The sequence below is a fragment of the Dendrobates tinctorius genome, unplaced genomic scaffold (assembly GCF_039654945.1).
Source record: "Dendrobates tinctorius isolate UK_male_01 unplaced genomic scaffold, ASM3965494v1 ptg000051l, whole genome shotgun sequence".
In the NCBI taxonomy this organism is placed as follows: Eukaryota; Metazoa; Chordata; class Amphibia; order Anura; family Dendrobatidae; genus Dendrobates; species Dendrobates tinctorius.
In genome coordinates this window covers 5,213,964-5,233,758 of record NW_027361719.1, presented here as the reverse complement: position 1 = coordinate 5,233,758, position 19,795 = coordinate 5,213,964, and positions in this window count along the sequence as shown.

Here is a 19,795-nt window from a genome sequence, read left to right as displayed (position 1 = left end):
TTTTTTCACATTTTTTGCGGTTTTACCAAATAAAACGCTTAAAAAATGCTTAAAAGAAGCATCCCATTCATTTAATGAATTCCGCACTTTTTGTGCATATTGATGCATTTTTTTCAGCGAAAAAAAACGCATTGCAGAAAAAAACTCAGCATGCTCATTAATTTCGCGGAAAATTCCGCATTTCTAGCTATTTTCTATGAGGCTGGGCCCACTCCGGAAAAAAACGCATAAAAAACGCGCTTTTTCTGGTAAGGAGTCCGGTTTTCATGCAGAAATTTTCTGCATACGTGTGCAAATAGCCTCATACTACTTGTAAGGGCTAATTTTGTGCTTTGCTGTTTGCATCAGATACAATCTGCATTTAGTTTAGGGAGGGAGAGTTGCAGAGGAAGCGAGAGCAGCTAAATACAGTCTCTGGGCAGGGATTAGGGCTTTGAAGTCTGTTGCTAAATAAATAGCTATAGCAGTTGACCACATTTTTATTTTTTGGGTGAAAAAATTTACTATATTGTCGTGCATAGAATATTAGGTGCTTTGTGGTACAATTCTCTGTTATATAACACTCCAAAAAAGCATTGAAACATTTTTTCTGGATTCAATTACTCACCCACAGATTATTACATGTTTTACGATACATAGCAGTGCTATATAAAACTCCCAAAAAGCATTGAAACATTTTTCTGCTTTCAGTTACTCATCCATATACTATTACATGGTCTGTGGTATATTTCAGTGTTATATAACACTCTCAAATAGCGTTGAAACATTTTTCTATATTCAGTTACTCATCCATATATTATTATGTGATCTGTGGTACTTTTTGGTCTTATTCGGTGTGGACATGACCACAAGAAAATGATGGTGGGGAATGGCAAATTTGTCTAAGGAGGAAGATGATGATGAGACACGGTTGCCGATAAGTCATGTTGTTGTTAAGTCACCAAGTCATGAGGGCCAGGGTGCGGCTGTGGAAGACGAGGTAGTGGATGACAAAGTTACCGACCCAACCTGGGAATCTGGCATGCAGAGTATGCCCAGCAACATTGAGGGGGAGGGATTAGCAGCAATAAAATAGGTAGTGGGATGACCAAAGGGAGAAGGCAGGCAACTGTTCCGCAGAGCAATGACACTCCTGAATTTCTCCATCAGAGAGTTCTGAGGCAAAAAAATGGTCATTTGCAACCTGTGCCATGCCAAGTTCAGCAGAGGTTTGACCACTAGCCATCACCAGCATGATCAGGCACATGTCATCTAAGTGTTAGAATCTGCTCAGTTTGTGACAATCCACCATTTTCTTGTAGTGTTCTGACTGCTGGTCTTTTTCCCTTGGTGCTGGGTTTGCCTTTGGTCAGGTGATTGCATCACCCTTTATTAACCTGCACCTGTCTCCCATTCCTTGCTGGACAACAGTGTTAATCCGCTTGAAGTCTGGCTTGTAGCCTTGCTTTGCTTTCTGTGTGTTTAATTAGTGCAGTACTGGGTCCTCTGGTTCTGCTAGTCTTAGTTTTTGTTTTCAGTTTGTTTCTGCAGCCTTATTTGTGCTTTCTGTTAGGAGGTGACCCGTTTTTATACCCAGTCCTTATATCTTTCAGGGACCCCTTCCCCCATCTATAGGTCTTCGCTCGTGATTAGCCTAGGAATGTCAGTGGGTCTATTCACAAGGAATGGGTCGCCCACTCCATTGTAGGGCATCAGCCTAGCCATAGCGCAGGGTCAGTTTTCCCCCTCCTACCCTAGTCCTGTGCTGCAGAACAGTAACAGTTTGTCCAGCCCGAGAAAGTATAAAAAAAAATCCTCCCGGAGTTCTGCAATATGAACAGCGTTCAAGATCTCGCTCAACGCTTGCAACGGTTAACGTTGAAAGTTTCCAGCTTACAGCAGCACGTGAGTAATTGCCCAGGGGTCCGCCCTGTAGAGCCTAAGGTGAGCTTAATGGGCTTAATATATGACGATCCGGATCGGGTCGCTACAGGCGAGGCTAAACTCAGACGGCTGAAACAGGGTTCTGGTGACGCTGAGAAATATTGTACCCAGTTCAGACGATAGTCTGCAGAAGTCAGCTGGAATGATCCAGTGCTCAGAAGTCAGTTTTTAGCAGGTCTGAATAACAGGGTTAAAGACTTACTCATTGCATACCCTGCACCTGATACACTTGAGGCAGCAATGCAGCCATCAGGGTGGATAGAAGATTGAGGGACAGGCAGAATCAGGATTCAATTCTGCTGGGTCCTGTCTCTCAAGAGACCCCTGTGGACTACGGGGAACCGATGAAACTTGACGCAGTGTCCTCTGGTTCCCAGGAAAGGGAGAGAAGGTCCTCTGAGGGGCTCTGCCTTTATTGTGGTAAGACTGGCCATTTTATCAAGCAATGTGAAGGTCGCATAAATCAGGAAAAGAAAAAAAAAGGGCTCAGAGTAACCCTCCCATTCGTATTGCATTTTTACGGTCCGCTGGAGTTTCTTTTTCTGGTAGTTCTATCTGTCATGGTCATACTATAGATTTTCAAGTGATGGTGGACTGTGGGTCTGCATTGAATTTGATCGATTAACAATTTCTTGACAAGTATAAATTTGAGTCCATACCTTTGTCATCTCCTTTTCCTGTAGTGGCGATTGATAACACTCCGCTAGAGCATGGGTGCGTTTCCCGAAAAGTCACCGGGTTTCCATTCACTGTGAATATGGAACACCAGGAATCTTTAGATTTGTTTGTACTTGGTAAATTGCCTTTTCCAGTCATCCTGGGGTTACCCTGGTTAAAAGTGCACAATCCTGTACTGGACTGGTCATCAAATACTATAAGATCCTGGGGTCAGGGGTGTTATGGGAAATGTTGTGATGTACACATCGCTGCTGTGGTAAAAAATGAGCTACCTGAACCCATTCAGGAATTCTGGAAAGTCTTTTCTGAAGTTGAGTCACAAGCTCTACCACCGCACAGAAATTACGATAGCGCTATTGAGTTCATCCCAGGTGCTACTCTCCCTAAGAGTCATTTATTTAATCTGACGATCCCCGAGAGGGAGGCCTTACAGGAATATCTGTAGACTAGTCTTGCTGCAGGTCATATAAAACCCTCCAAGTCCCCAATGGCTGTGGGATTCTTTTTTGTCAAAAAGAAAGATAGGTGTATTAGGCCGTGTTTGGATTTCAGGGAGATTAACAAGATCACTGTGCGCAAACCTTACCCTTTGCCGCTAATTCCGGATTTGTTTAACCAAATGGTTGGAGCCAAGTGGTTCTCCAAGATTGATCTCCGTGGGGCATATAATTTGCTGCTGATCAAAGAATGCGATGAATGGAAGGCAGCCTTTAATATCCCAGAAGGTCATTTTGGGTGCCTAGTAATGCCTTTCGGCCTTACAAATGCTCCGGCGTTCTTTCAAAATTTCATCAACGACATTCTGAGACGGTAGGAATGTTATCGCTAATTTGGATGATATTTTGATCTACTCGCCCAATCTGGAGTCGCATTGGCAAAGAGTCCGCGAGGTTCTGCAGATTCTGAGAGAAAACTCACTTTTTGCTAAACTGGAGAAATGCGAGTTTGCGGTACAGAAATTTATCTTTTTGGGGTACATTGTTTCCAGTGATGGGTTTGAGATGGACCTGGTGAAGGTTCAGGCGGTATTGGAGTGGCCTAGACCTGAATGCTTGAAGTTAATTCAGAGATTCTTGGGGTTTGCTAATTATTACAGAAAATTCATAAAGAATTTTTTTGTTATTGCCAAACCCCTTACTGATCTGAATAAGAAGAGTGCCAATACTGTCCAATGGTAGCCTGAGGCTGTTAAGGCCTTTGAGCATCTTAAGGAGAAGTTTAGCTCTGCTCCTGTGTTGATCCAGACAGACGAGACTAAGCCCTTTCTGGTAGAGGTGGATGCCTCATCAGTAGGAGTGGGGGCTGTTCTGTCACAGGAGGGAGAGGATGGGGTACATCCCTGTGCGTTCTTCTCTAAGAAATTTTTGGAGGCAGAGCTCAACTACGATGTTGGGAACCGAGAATTGCTGGCTATTAAGCTTGCGTTTGAGCATTGGTGACATTTTTTGGATGGCACTAGGCTTCCTATACAAGTCTTCTCTGGTCATAAGAATCTGATCTATCTGGATGCTGCTAAACGTTTGAATGCTCGTCAAGCTAAGTGGGCATTGTTTTTTGCCCGGTTCCATTTCTCTGTGACTTATATCCTTGGGACAAAGAATGTTAAAGCTGATGCTTTGTCTCGAAGTTTCTCCCCAGCGGTTAATACTGAAAAGGAGGAATCTATTCTGCAGAAAGTGGTGGTGGTGGCAGCTTTAGGTTCTGAGTTGGAAAATAGCATTCTTAAAGCCCAAGATGCAGCACCAACCAACATTCCATGTTAGGCATCGGATTCCTGCAGCTGCACAGCGGGAATCCAGAGGAATACATAAAGCGGTCTCCCATTCCTTTCCGACTGCTCAGGGACCTGCACAGCAATCTCGGCGATCCAGGCGCCCTGCTCAGACCAGCTCTCTGGGTCTGGATGTTGCTGCCACCTCTGGACCAGCAATGGTAGCGCAACCGAATGGCCGCTCGCCCATGCACTAGTATAGACTATACTTGCTATGTGTGAATGGTGATGGATGTATGATTCTGGTGACTGACTCATTATGAAACCCCTTCCCTCTGATATTACGCATGTGGATAGGGAATTAATGTTATAGTCAGCGCCATTCAGTGGCAAGCCATACGCCACAGTGCATACCGCACAGCTACACTAGCATCCGATAGTGTGTTGCCTCACGGCACTGTCGTACAGCGGCAGTAGTTACAGCCGCGCTACAGTTGGCAGCACTTACTGGCGTCCGCGGTAGCGATGCCGCATGCATGGTAGGTCAAGTCGGACACCGACCTCTGCCTTGGGCCGTGTCCTGTGACCATATACCGTGTGTGCATGCCAGCTGAGACCTGTGAAGCTAACAGGCTCAGCGTTTATGCTTTATTTGTACTAAAGCGCCTCTGTAAGGTTAACAGAATCCGCTCTGCGCACCTCGGGCGATGTTTAACCCGAGCGCAGTATACCGCCATATTGCGAGTCTGCCATTACTCAGCAGCGGTTGTTACACCTACTGCACGGTGGACCCCGGGCAGTGAACGCACTTCCTATTATTTATATTTAGTGCGTTCCGCCGTCCCTAACAATTCCATATGGGAAATTATTTGTGCCTAAAGCCCTGAGGAGAGCTTTGTTTGCAGAATGTCATGAGTCTTGTTTGGCGGGTCATCCAGGGATTGCTGAGACTAGAAAGTCGATCGGTTGGAATTTCTGGTGGCCGCGGTGGCTAAAAGAAATCATCAAGTGGGTGCATCAGTGTACCATGTGCGCTAGGTCTATGGCTTCTCATGCCCCAGCGGCAGGGTTGCTGTGCCCATTAGAGGTTCCTAGTTCCCCATGAACGCATCTTGCAATGGATTTTATCACCGACCTCTCTGAGGGTTTTTCTGTCATCTGGGTTGTGGTAGACCGGTTTAGTAAGATGTGTCATCTGGTCCCGTTCAGTAAATTACCCTGCACTTAGACACTTGCCAGGGCATTTGTGAAAGAGATTATCAGACTCCATGGTGTCCCCACGGATATTGTCTCCAATAGGGGACCACAGTTTGTGGCTCGATTTTGGCATGCCTTTTGTGACAGACTTAAGGTTCATTTGTCATTTTCATCAGGTTATCATCCGGAGTCCAATGGACAGACCGAAAGGACGAACCAGGACATTGAGCAGTTTTTGAGATGTTTTGTAGCAGACAATCAGGAGATGTGGTCGGAATATCTACCATTAGCTGAGTTTGCTCTCAATAATCATATGTCTTCTTCGGCTGGGTGTCCTTTTTTTGTTGTCCTGGGAAGCATCCATCTTTTGGACCTTTTTCTAGGATTGCGGCAGCAGTGCCTGAGGAGGAGAGTTTTTCTGGAGATTTGGACAGGGTTTGGACCAGTGTGTGCCATAATCTGAATCAGGCAAATAGGAGGTGTAAAAGATATTTTGACAAGAAAAGAAGGGAGGCGAGGTTTGTTGTTGGGGACATGGTTTGGTTGTCCTCTAAGAATCTTTGTTTAAAGATCCCTTCTAAAAAATTGGGGCCTAAGTTTGTAGGACCCTTCAAAGTGGTTCAGATTGTCAACTCGGCAGCTGTCAGATTGGACATTCCTTCATCCTGGAAAATTAACTCAGTTTTTCACGTATCTTTGCTGAAGAAAGTTGACACGCCTGATAAGGTGGCTACGCCGTCTGCTCCTTCAACTGATGTGGACTGTGAGTTTGAGATTTCATGCATTCTTGATTCCAGGTGGCACAGAGGAGGCTTACAGTAGCTCTTGTCCTGGAAGGGTTTCAGTCCCGAGGACAATTCCTGGGTGAAAGCTGTGGACGTCTCGGCCTAGAGGATCCGGGGGATCCTCGTTAAAGGGGAGGTACTGTTAGAATCTGCTCAGTTTGTGACTATCCGCCATTTTCTTGTAGTGTTCTGACTGCTGGTCTTTTCTCCCTGGTGCTGGGTTTGCCTTTTGGTCAGGTGATTTTATCACCATTTATTAACCTGCATCTGTCACCCATTTCTTGCTGGATAACAGTGTTAATCCTCTTGAAGTCTTGCTTTGCTTTGTTTAATTAGTGCAGTTCTGGGACCTCTGGTTCTGCTAGTCTTAGTTTCTGTTTTCAGTTTGTTTCTGCAGCCTTATTTGTGTTTTCTGTTTCTGAGATGACCCGTTTTTGTACCCAGTCCTTATATCTTTCAGGGACCCCCTTCCCCCTATCTATAGGTCTTCACTTGAGATTAGCGGAGGATCGTCAGTGGGTCTATTCACAAGGAATGGGTCACCCACTCCATCGTAGGGCATCAGCCTAGTCGCAGAGCAGAGTCAGTTTTCCCCCTCCTACCCTAGTCCTGTGCTGCAGAACCCTAACACTAAGCACTCGACTCGGTGGGCTGAATACCTGGGTCCACGATTGGTGCCAGCATTGTCGGCGGATTACACCACTGCCTCTTCCCCTGTGCTAGTGGCTTCCCAGTCCCCTGTCCATGACAAGGATGCAGATGCCTCCCTCCCTTTACATGTCCTTGCGCATTTTGACGCACCATAATCAGGCACCTCCAAATCCTTGTCTCAGCAAAGCATTCAGTTGTCCCTACCCCAGCCCTTGGAACAAAAGAAAAAGTTTCCAACCACCCACCCACAGGCCCAAAGGCTAAATGGCCACATTTCCAGGCTGCTTGCCATGGAAATGATGCCATTTAGGCTTGTCAACATGGAGGATCTCCGTCGACTCATGGCTGTCGCTTATTCTCCTGGTGTGGAATTCACACCTTGCACTAGAACATGTCAAGCAATATCATCTGTTATGAGTTCATTTTCCACTTCACCATTGAGGTCTGATGAACTCCCTCTTCTGGTGAAGGAAGGTAGTGAGGCTGATTACCAAGCACCTGAGCTGGTAGAGGATGACTGGGCAACGGGGATTTCTGACTGGACATAAGGCAGCCGACGCCCTTCTGCCTCGCTGGTGATTTCTCTGAGGGATTCTAGGAGACCAGTCTGATTTCTGCTCCTCAAAAGCTAAGTTTTCTGCTTTGCCTTTTTGCATTTGTGTTTTAGTTTCATTTTGCCTTGCTTTTCTGGATTCTGCCATTCCCTGCTGGGGTGAGCTGAATCCCTTTTTGTCTGTTTGCTCTGTCTTCAGAAAATACCAGAGTACTGACATAGTCTTTTTGAAGCCTAGCGTCTTCAGGGCCTTTTTCCCTGTCAGTCTATTGGCTATTATTTTGATAGGGTTTTTCACGGATTGCAGACAGCAGCTTTCCTATCCTGTCCTATCTAGTTAGCTTGGGCCCCATCATTTGCTCAGTCTATCTTTCTATCTGTGTTAGTGTTTTTTCTTCTTGCTTCACCGTCATTATATGTTGGGGGCTGCCTATTGCTTTGGGGTCTGCTCTGGGGCCGTTTAGATTTCCCTTTCTGTCTTTAGGCTAGGCAGTTCTCCGGCTGTGATCGAGGGGTCTAGGGCATCGTAGGAACCCCCCACGGCTACTGCTAGTTGTTGTTGATAGGTTCAGGGGTCTGCAATCCGATAGCTGCCAACTTCTCTGGTTTTCTGGACTTAGCTAGCATTTCTGTTTTTGCCTCCTACGGTGACTCAATCATAACAATTACCTGTGCACTTACACGTGAACAAGCGCTTTTAGCCAGAGATGCTACATTTTCCTGGTAGCACACTGAGTGATCACTGTAGAGGCTGGAGATGAGTCTCACCCCGGCACAGCACATGTGCTCCTGATGTCGCAGATTGCTGGCCCTACTTTTATCAGGGTTTCCTCCATGCCATGCATCAGTTCCTACACCCGCGCCTGTTTCTCCTCCTCCTCCATCTCCGATGTGTTAACTCAGAATATGTTATCTAAATCAGCCTGAAGTTGGAAGCTCTGCAACACTGCTTCAGCTAAGCGGCAACAGGCTCTTACGAAGCTAATTTGTCTAGGAGAGAGCCGCACACCGTGAGAGAGTTACTGAAAGGAATAACAGAACAGACAGATATGTAGCTTTTGCCACTGAATCACAACCAGGCATAGTCGTGTGTGATGATGGGCGCAACTTGGTGGTGGCTGTGAAGCTTGACAAGTTCACACACATACAATGGTTCGCCCATGGGCTCAACTTGGTAGTTCAGCGGTTTCTGAAAACCTACCCAGATTTGTAAGAGCTTCTGCTCAAGCTACACTGCGTCAGCACCCATTTCCGCAATTCAGTTACAGCTGCCACCGCTCGGACAGTGCTGCAGCAGTGCATGTGAATGCCAGCTCACTGACTGGTCTACGGCATGCCCACATGCTGGAACTCTGCACTGCACATGCTGGCAAAGCTTTGCGAGCAGCAGGTGCCAGTTGTGTTATACCAGCTCTAGCAAACTCGGTGGTATTCTTGTCAGCCTCCGCACATAACAAATGATGAGTGGGCAATGGGCATACACTGTGTGACATTTGTGCAGTTCTTCATAACTCTGATGACTCCACAAAGATGGTGAGAGACTATGATGCACAACTATCCCACTTCTGTGCCTATTTAAACAGCCACTGCTGAAAATTAAACTTGAAGCTTTGCATGGGGACCAGGTGGAGATGGAGAAAGACATGAGACAGGGAGATACTACCCAGCCCAGCCTCATCTCATATGCTCAGCACTGATTAGGTAACAATGAGGAGGTGGAGGCTGATAAGGAGGAGTAATAGGAGCTGGCTGGCTCTCCTATGTGGATGGGTTGAGGAGGGGAATGAGAAGGAAGAGATGGAAGATCAGGAGGAGATGGCGAGTAGTCATCATGATGGAGACAGGAAAGTGTTGGCTGTAGGGAGCTTGGCAAATATGCCAGGTACCGCTGCCTTTCCTGTGACCTTCGGATTACATTCTTCTTGACCAAAAAAGAGTACTGGTTGTTCACCCTACTAAACCCATGTTACAAGGAGAACCTTGCATCTTTCGTTCCTCAAGCAGAAAGGTCTACAAGGTCTACTAAAATGCTGTTGAATAGTGATGGGCAATCCTGTGGATGCTTGGGATTCTTGGAGCCTGGACCCCATTCATATGAATGGAGGCCCAAACCTCCATTGTTTCATTGGCCTGACAGCACTGGAAACATAGGTTCCGATCAGCAGTAAGATTGTTAGAGCGCTGTGGTTCCCAGGCTGTCAGCTACCAACTTGCGAGCCAGCAGCTATGACCAGCGGTAAAAAGGTTACCGCTGGTCTCAGGCATTGGCTGATGAGAGTGTTACTCTCATCATCCTACATTTGCTCTCGCTGATAGCAGAGAGAGCAGGTGAGGCTGATGAGAGTATTCATCAGCTGATGCCTGTGCAATAAATAAATATGACTTGTGTTCCCCTGTATTTTTGATAACCAGCACAGGTAAAGCAAACAGATGTGGGCTGCAGCCCTCAGCTGTCAGGTTTATATTGGCTGTTATAAAAAATAAAGGGGTCCTCATGCCATATTTTTAAATTATTTATATAATTAATTAAAAAAAGGCTTGGGGTTCCCCCCAACTTTTGACAACCAACCTGTAATGACTCTGAACAGAATGGGTCCACCTCCATCCTGGTCAGGTCACGGTTAATTTTAGTTCGCCTCTTTTTGGTTCTGGGGTGGTTATTTAATGTTGGCAGTTCCTAGATTTGGTGTCGGTTATACTTCCGCATACTCGGTTTGTGGTTGCTGGCCTAGGTTTACTCGTCTGTAAACGTTGTGCCTCTGTGCTTGTGTGCTTTGCTGTGTATGACCCGGTTTGTTCCTTGACTTTTGCCTCTGCATCCTGCTTTGTACTGCCCTGTCCCTCCTGGTTATCTAACTCCTTGGCTTGTCTCTGTTTAATCTTTGTCTTATCCCTAGGTACCACGCTCTCATCTGGCTTTTGACCCTCGGCTCTCCTTGACAATGTTTACTATCTTTACCCTGCACCCTGCGTGTTCAGTTTCATTCCCTGTACTCACTTGTGGTGACTCCACCCCCTTGGTCACGTGACTGCTTAGTGTAAGGTCCTGTGCTCACTACTTAGTCTCAGATCCTTGCGCACTGCGTGCCTTGTTCCTGCACTCCCTGCGCTCGTTCATGTGCCCCCTAGGCAGCGCCATTGACTCCATTGGTGTCATCACACAGCCAAGCTAAAGCAGACAGCTGGGGGCTGGTATTATTAGACTGAGAAGGGGCCATGGATATTGGCCCTTCCCTGCCTAAAAATAGCAGTCCACAGGTGCCCCAGAAAAGGCGCATATACAGTCATATGTAAAAGTTTGGGCACCCCTATTAATGTTAACCTTTTTTCTTTATAACAATTTTGGTTTTTGCAACAGGTATTTCAGTTTCATATATCTAATAACTGATGGACTCAGTTATATTTCTGGATTCAAATGAGGTTTATTGTACTAACAGAAAATGTGCAATCTGCATTTAAACAAAATTTGACCGGTGCAAAAGTATGGGCACCCTTATCATTTTCTTGATTTGAACACTCCTAACTACTTTTTACTGACTTCCTGAAGCACTAAATTGGTTTTGTAACCTCATTGAGCTTTGAACTTCATAGCCAGGTGTATCAAATCATGAGAAAAGGTATTTAAAGTGGCCACTTGCAAGTAGTTCTCCTATTTGATTCTCCTATGAAGAGTGGCATCATGGGCTCCTCAAAACAACTCTCAAATGATCTGAAAACAAAGATTATTCAACATAGCTTTTCAGGGGAAGGATACAAAAAGTTGTCTCAGAGATTTAACCTGTCAGTTTCCACTGTGAGGAACATAGTAAGGAAATGGAAGAACACAGGTACAGTTCTTGTTAAGCCCAGAAGTGGCAGGCCAAGAAAAATATCAGAAAGGCAGAGAAGAAGAATGGTGAGAACAGTCAAGGACAATCCACAGACCACCTCCAAAGACCTGCAGCATCATCTTGCTGCAGATGGTGTCACTGTGCATCGGTCAACAATACAGCGCATGCATAACGCCTTTTTGTATGACCAAACAACTCATTATTTGTTTCATCAGTCCACAGGACCTTCTTCCAAAATGTAACTGGCTTGTCCAAATGTGCTTTTGCATACCTCAGGTGACTCTGTTTGTGGCGTGCTTGCAGAAACGGCTTCTTTCGCAACACTCTCCCATACAGCTTCTCCTTGTGCAAAGTGCACTGTATTGTTGACCGATGCACAGTGACACCATCTGCAGCAAGATGATGCTGCAGGTCTTTGGAGGTGGTCTGTGGATTGTCCTTGACTGTTCTCACCATTCTTCTTCTTTGCCTTTCTGATATTTTTCTTGGCCTGCCACTTCTGGGCTTAACAAGAACTGTACCTGTGTTCTTCCATTTCCTTACTATGTTCCTCACAGTGGAAACTGACAGGTTAAATCTCTGAGACAACTTTTTGTATCCTTCCCCTGAAAAGCTATGTTGAATAATCTTTGTTTTCAGATCATTTGAGAGTTGTTTTGAGGAGCCCATGATGCCACTCTTCATAGGAGAATCAAATAGGAGAACTACTTGCAAGTGGCCACCTTAAATACCTTTTCTCATGATTTGATACACCTGGCTATGAAGTTCAAAGCTCAATGAGGTTACAAAACCAATTTAGTGCTTCAGGAAGTCAGTAAAAAGTAGTTAGGAGTGTTCAAATCAAGAAAATGATAAGGGTGCCCATACTTTTGCACCGGTCAAATTTTGTTTAAATGCAGATTGCACATTTTCTGTTAGTACAATAAACCTCATTTGAATCCAGAAATATAACTGAGTCCATCAGTTATTAGATATATGAAACTGAAATACCTGTTGCAAAAACCAAAATTGTTATAAAGAAAAAAGGTTAACATTAATAGGGGTGCCCAAACTTTTACATATGACTGTATTAGATGCGTCAATTCTGATGCTTTGCCCAGCTGTTCCCACTTGCTCTTGTGCTGTGGCAAGTGAGGTAATAGGTTTGGGGTTGATGTCAGCTGTTTTTTGTCCCCTGACATCAAGTCCAGTGGTTAGTAATGGAGTGATGTCTATAAGATGCCCCAATTAGTAACCCTATAGTCAGATTACAAAAAACACACAGCCAGAATAAAGTCCTTTGTTTGAAATAAAACTCACCAACTTTTTTTAACCATTTATTCACAAAAATATAAAAGAAATCGATACTCACCTTTCTGACAATAAACCATTGATGCCCATGTCCCTCTGTAAAAGACAAAAAATAAAAATACACCATATTCCTCACCTGTCCGACAATAATCCCTTAAGGGCCATATCCCACAACTAGAGATGAGCGACTTTGCCTTTTTACGGGTCGAGTCGGGTTTCATGAAACCCGACTTTCTCAAAAGTCGGGTCGAACGAAATTGGCCGATTATCGTGAAAAGTCGAAGGCCGACTGAAACACGAAACAGAATGCAAGTCAATGGGGAACCAAGGTCGGCAGGGAGTGGAGGACAGGAAACACACCTACAGTGCCCATTTTAATGCCAAAAACATCAATTCTTGTTACTTAAGCTTGTCAACCTTAATTTACTTTATAATAATAGTTAGGCATTGAAAACTGTAAGTTATTTGGCTAAAGTTGTGGGGAGGGGTAGGGCTGGCTCCAGATTTTCATGGGCCCTGGGCCAAAGAGTGTCACTGGGCTCTTTTAACACATGCCACAATTCATGATCCTCTGATATGGCAGAGAAATAGCGGTATAGTACAATGAAAAATACTTCACATCTTACATCTCATGACTGATATCCATTTTAAATTCTCCAATAGCTCCAAATATGGACAGTATATTACTCCATACAGCATTGTGGCCACCGCATAGTGCGCCATACAGAGTAATGAGGCCCATATATTTCTCCATACAGAATCATTGGTCCCATATAATGTTTGAAACAGTATATAATGAGCTCCACATAATGCTACAGTATATGTTGGTCCCCATGGATGAAGCTCCACTGTGTTATGGGCCCAAATAATGCTCCATATATAATGGGCCCCATTTCTAATGCTCCAGTGCATATTGAGCCCTGTAAATGCAAGTGCTGTGATCCTGAGCAAGCAGAGGGGGCCCACTCGTTGGCGACGGCACTGGCACAGGGCCCCTCATAGTACGGCGGTGTGTCTGACGGCGGGTGGGCCCTTCCACCGGCAGAGACACTTTTGCATACTATGAGGGGCCCTGTGCCAGTGCCGTCGCCCATGAGTATGCCCCCCACCTGCTCAAGGAACCTGCACTTTCATCTGCACCTTCCTCTTTGTCACCGTGTAAGGTGGTATAGTATGCGGGAAGGGGAACCTGAGTTTCATCAGGGTCAGATTCTGGCTGTGTAGAGTGCGAGGGGAATGTAGTGGTCTGGGTCAATGTACCAGCAGAATCATATAGCAGTGGCTGGGCATCAGTGCACTTGTGGCGCCCCCAGGAGTACGGTCGCCACAGTGGCATTACCTTCCTCCTAGGGAGTGTGATATCATGCTTGGGAGCAACGAAGGATCTCTCTAGCAGTTAAACCAACACACAACACAGTTCCCACTCCAGTCCAGCAGGGAGACCTCTGAACCTGACTGCTGAGGAGCTGCTCTCTGTGGTCGGGAGGAGGTAAGTTAGGGCAGTCTGTGAAGGGAAGGGGAAGTGTGTGGACATAAGAAGGGGAGCTGGAGGATTATCAGAGTTAAGGCTCACTACTAGCTGGAGCGCATGGTCGGGATTCCGGTCTCCGAGTTTGTAGGGACACTGATGGTCCTGCAGCAGAAACCTGAGGAAGTAGCAGCTGTAAATGCTCTGTTCCCAACTAAGGCTCGGAGGCCCCAGCAGCGACGTGTGAGAGCCAGAAGGAAAAGGCTATGGCTGCCTGCCATACAAGAAAGTTCCAAAAGAGAGTCAACAGGGGGAACTTCAGTGAACTCAGTACTGCGAGTACCTCAGATAAGCACTGGAACAGAGGCCACACTACCTATCTGCAGAGAGAGAATTCCAAATTTGCTTCCAGGCTGACCAACTCCTTCTCCATCTGTACTCTGGGTCCTGGACAGCACTTACCAAGTACAGGTAAAGGAACTGCACAACTGTGTCTGTCATCTTTCTCCTTCGCCTGGCGCACAGCTCTGCTGCATCCTGCACTGCACACCATCTACCAACTCTTTCATCTGCCCTGCGACTACGGCCCTACCTGTGCAGGGCTTCTACATCTTAGCTGCACCACAACATCTGTCCCAGAGAAGCGACACTGCAGCGCGGGTCAATCTGATCAGAAACCACAGGTGGCGTCACGTATCATACACAAATAAACATTATTCACCCCTTTGCATGGACGCCCAGGGCCACGGAATGGGTCATCACCACCAACGTGACACATCCCTCTGAGACACCGGCCCGCTACCAATTAACCCCACTGCCTGGCTGGCCATCCTCACTCCATGTCAGATTTATCCTGGACTGGGGAATTCACGATTTGACTTGATAACCCAGGCATGGTATGATAGAAAGAGCTACATGGACTAATGTGAAGTGTGGCCTGCTGCATCATTCACTTTGGGTGGGGGTGAAGGACACAAGGAAAGGGGTTCTTCCTGACCAGGAGCCAGCACTTGATGACTCAGTGCTTGCATTTTTTGAAACTTCAGAAGAGGAGGGCATATTTGCTGGAGTCTGTTTTGGCAATGTAAGCCAAAACCAGTTCCTGATGCTCTGGCTTTAAAAGCGGTTAACCTACTTCCAGAAAAGGTAGACTTCCAGGTGTTCCGGAGCCAGACCATGACGCAGGCTCAACACCTCCTGCCTTAGCTGCTATTGTGCTTTTGCCACTACCAGCAGATGCACCACCACCATCAGCACCAGCTGGCCCCCCCACGTCCGCGGCCTCTTCCACCAAACTTCAAAATGTTGCAGAACATGAACCCAAAATAACATCAGATATATGGTACTGTATAAGAAGCGTACAGCTCTATACAGTCAAAGGATGATTGTCAATCTCCCTATATATACCATCAGTCACACAGAGACGCTCACAGGCTCAGTATGGATTAGACAAGAATATAAAAAGTAGAAAAAGTGTACAGTATCATCAGATAGCAGACATATATAGTATAGTTTAAACATTCTAAATCTCCATAGATATTTCAGGAGGCAGACACAGACGCTCTCAGGCTCAGTATGGATTACAACACACTATAAAAAGCCGTAAAACGGTAATGGATCTGAATAGTACAGCTGTACACAGTGTAGGGGTCATTGTTGTCAATCTCAGTATTTATTTTCACAGTCAGAAAATAACTCTCACTTAGTAAGTTTGGATTAGACCAGATTATAAAAAGCAGTAAATGGGTAATGTATCACAAACGTAGAGCTGTATACACTAGTGTTGGGGTAATTTTTAAATGTACATCTAAATTGCAGGAGTAACCCACAGACTGTCACACGCTCAGGATGGATCACACCACAATATAACAAGAAGATCCGCAAGAAATAATCACACATGTGGGACAATGTTCCAGGTGTCAATGATACACTTAGAGTGGTGGGTGGAGGAGGACTTCCTGGCAGAAAGGGTACAGTATCACCAGATACCAGGTATATATAGAATAGTTTAAACATTAAAAATGTACGTGTATATATTCAGGAGTAGTGTTGAGCCACCCAGCTAGTGTTCTAGTTCGTTTTAGTTCGACAAACACGAGGCAAGTTCGTCGAACGCTCGACAAACAACGTCAAACACCATTGAAAACAATGGCAGGCAAACACAAAGACATACAAACACATAGAAAACAATTACAAAACACCTTAAAAGGTGTCCCAAAGCAGACAAAATGCTCAGAATACAAAAATAATATATGGAAAACGGCAACTAAGTATAGAAAAGAGGTGGAGGAGTAAAAGGAGGAGGAGGAGACACAGATATAGGCATGTCATGCCCTTATGAAGTCAAGAAAGGCTGGAAAAAAAATGTAAAATACCAAAAAACAGTAAAAATCTGAAATCGAAGACGATCATATACCGTCGGACTTCCCACCATAAATTAGGCCAACTGCTGATCAGGCGGCGTTATTCCCACGAACTTCCGAACAGCGTCCATGAAGGCAAAGTGTTTTGGTTTCCGGGGGCAGTATGGTCGCAAAGCTGAACCTTAAAGGACAGTCCAGAAGGGCACCACCAGGAGTGGAGCCTGTGGCTTAATTCGACTCCACCCGGGAAACCTCAACTATGCCAGCTACAGAAAAGATTGACAGATTGCAAGTTTTGTTGATTCTGTGGGTGGTGGTGGATGTCCGTTTTTATTTGTGCTAGTGATTTGTCAGCTTAATTACGTTAATGAATGAGACTCCGGCATGCCCCCGCAGTACGCGTTAAGCTTACTAAAGGGACACGCGAGGCTCTATAACAGATCTGTCATGCCCTTGCATGTCCGGGGCTGTATGCGCGCTACACTGAAAGGTCCAGCGTGTGTCGCTTACAGTTGCAGATAACCCGCTGAACCCCGTTAGTGATGAGGATCTGGGATTAAAATTCTTCCCCGCGAACAAGGATTTCCCAGCAAGTGCAGGTCAACCGGAATTCCGGAATTAGGCCTAACCGGCATACCAGAAAAAATGACAAAATGAAGTGTCCAAACCACAGGTGCTGTAGCTTGCTTAACAGCTGGGCTCCTATGCTGAGTAGCACGCAGTTCTTACATAAACAGGCGGCATAGCTTGGTTCACTGGTAGGCTCCTCTGCTGAGTAGCAGACAGTGCTACAAGGCCCAAAAGGATTTTCTGGACAAGATGCGGTAAAAAATAATTAGAAACACACACGGTGTAGCTCCTTGATAGGTGTGCTACACCGCTTGCTACCACACACAGCTACTATGCCATGAAACAGTCTATTAACATTGAAAACCATTATTAATGTGAAAATGAATTTATGCTTTTGGTGAACGAACCGTTCTAGAACGGAACCTCGAACAGCCGAATTTTAAGCAAAGTGTTCGAGTTCGACGAACGGCTCAAACACCGCCCAAAACAGCTGGAATTTTAACTTGGTGAACAGGTCGACTCCAACACCGCTAATCAGGAGGCAGACTCAGACGTTCTCAGGCCCAGTATGGATTCGGCAAGATTGTACAAAGTTGAGAAAGGGTACAGTATCACCAGATAGCAGGTATATACTGTATGTAGCATAGTGTACACCTGAAAAACCTATGTCTATATATCAGGAGGCAGACTCAGAGGGTCTCAGGCCCAGTATGGATTTGTCGTGATTGTACAAAGTTGAGAAAGGGTACAGTATCACCGGATAACAGGTATATATATATCATAGTTTAAACATTAAAAATCTGCATGTATATTTCTGGAGTCCGACTAAGACGCTCACAGCCTCAGTATGGATTACTCATCGAGTTTAAAGGAATTCACAGGTTTATTGACACGTACATCACATGTTGGACCGGGGGAGTGACATAAGGAGTGCAAAAAAGGCTGACAACGGCCGTTTCGCGCTACTCGAGCGCTTTAACGGGCTTGACCTGTTGAAGCGCTCGAGTAGCGTGAAACGGCCATTGTCAGCCTTTTTTGCACTCCTTATGTCACTCCCCCAGCCTGAGATGTGATGTACGTGTCAATAAACCCGTGAATTCCTTTAAACTCGATGAGTGCGACCATTTCCTCATGTGGATTCCGAGGATTGTCTATTTCAGGTCAAGCACCCGAGTTCATCAGCTGTCTGCTTCCTGCATACCGCACATCTTCTGAGAATATATGGTAACAGTGGTGCCATCCGCGTTTTTTCTTGATTTTGCTCAGTATGGATTAGACAACAATCTAAAAAGTAGAAAAAGGGTTATGTATTCGAAGCGTACACCAGTATACACTGTTGGGGTAGTTTTCAATCTTCATATATATTTCAGCCTCAGTAAGACAGTCCAGACTCTCCGCAAGAGGAAACGAGATGGATACAAGTACAGACAGTAAGTCGACTGATTGCAGAAATTTTGGAATTACTAATCACGGTAAAAACTCGTGGGAGAATTCTCAGAGGCAATGCTGACCCTCAATTACTTTGTCTGTGGAGACAGCGAAAACAGTTCTTGTGAAGAATGGTTTGCTGTATCGCCGTACCGTGGAACTCATCACCATTACTCATCTCCATCAAATTGTGATCACAGGGACAGATGTAGACATTGTCCTCACTGCCTATCATGATCTGTCAGGTAACTTTGGAGTGCAAAAGACACAAGCCACAGGCCGTAGGCAATTCTATTGGATTGGCATGAGAGGACACATTTAAAAATGTGGGCAGGAATGTCACACGTCTGTGAGTCGGAAAACAGTGAAAGCTGATGATAAACCACCACTGCATCTCATTGTGAGTCGACGTCCATAACAAAAGGAAGCCATTGATCATCTGAAGATAGAGCCCAGCAGGACAGGGCATAGCTACGTCTTAACCATCATCTATCATTTCACCAAATTTGTATTAGCAGTCCCAGTGAAGTATTTAACAGGCCAGACTACACAGTGGTGGAGCAGGGAGAGGTAAGTATTGCAAGTGCTGGTGCCCTGAGCAAGCAGGGGGGCCCACTCGTGGGCGTCGGTACTGGCACAGGCCACCCATAGTACGCCGGTGTGTCTGACGGCGGTTGTCCACCCCCACCATCAGAGACACTTGATTATACTATGAGAGACCTTATGCCAGTGCCGTTGCCATAGAGTGTGCCCACCCACCTGTCCAGGGCAACGGCACTCGCACGGGTGCGTGCGCCAGGTGATGACCCCAGCCCTGTGGGGGAGGCAGCCCAGTTAGGGAAGTGGAAAAAATGGCATATGTTGATGTTGGACATTCAGCAGCTGCAAATGGAGTAATTGGAGAAGTCCGCGGAAGAGGAGGACAAAAGCAAGCCTTTTTTCTGGCAACCTACGTGTCAGCAGGGGAGGGTGGGAAAAAAATCCTTTGAAACCCATGCATGGTTCATTTTAATGAAGGTTAGATCATCAACATTTTGAGTCGAAAGACAGGTCCTTTTTTCTGTCAGGATTGATCCAGCAGCACTGAAGACTCGTTCAGATAACACACTAGCAGCAGGCCAAGCGAGCTCCTGTAAGGCATATTGTGCCAATTCAGGCCAGGTGTCAAGTTTACTGGCCCAATTGTCAAAGGGGAATGACCGGTGAGGGAGAACATCGATATGGAAGGAGAAGTAGTTTGTTACCACAGTTGACAACTGCTGTCTCCTGTCACTTTTGATCGATGCAGTATTACCAGTCATTTGAGAGGTACTTGAAAAATCAGTCCACAACATGGTCATGAAACCCC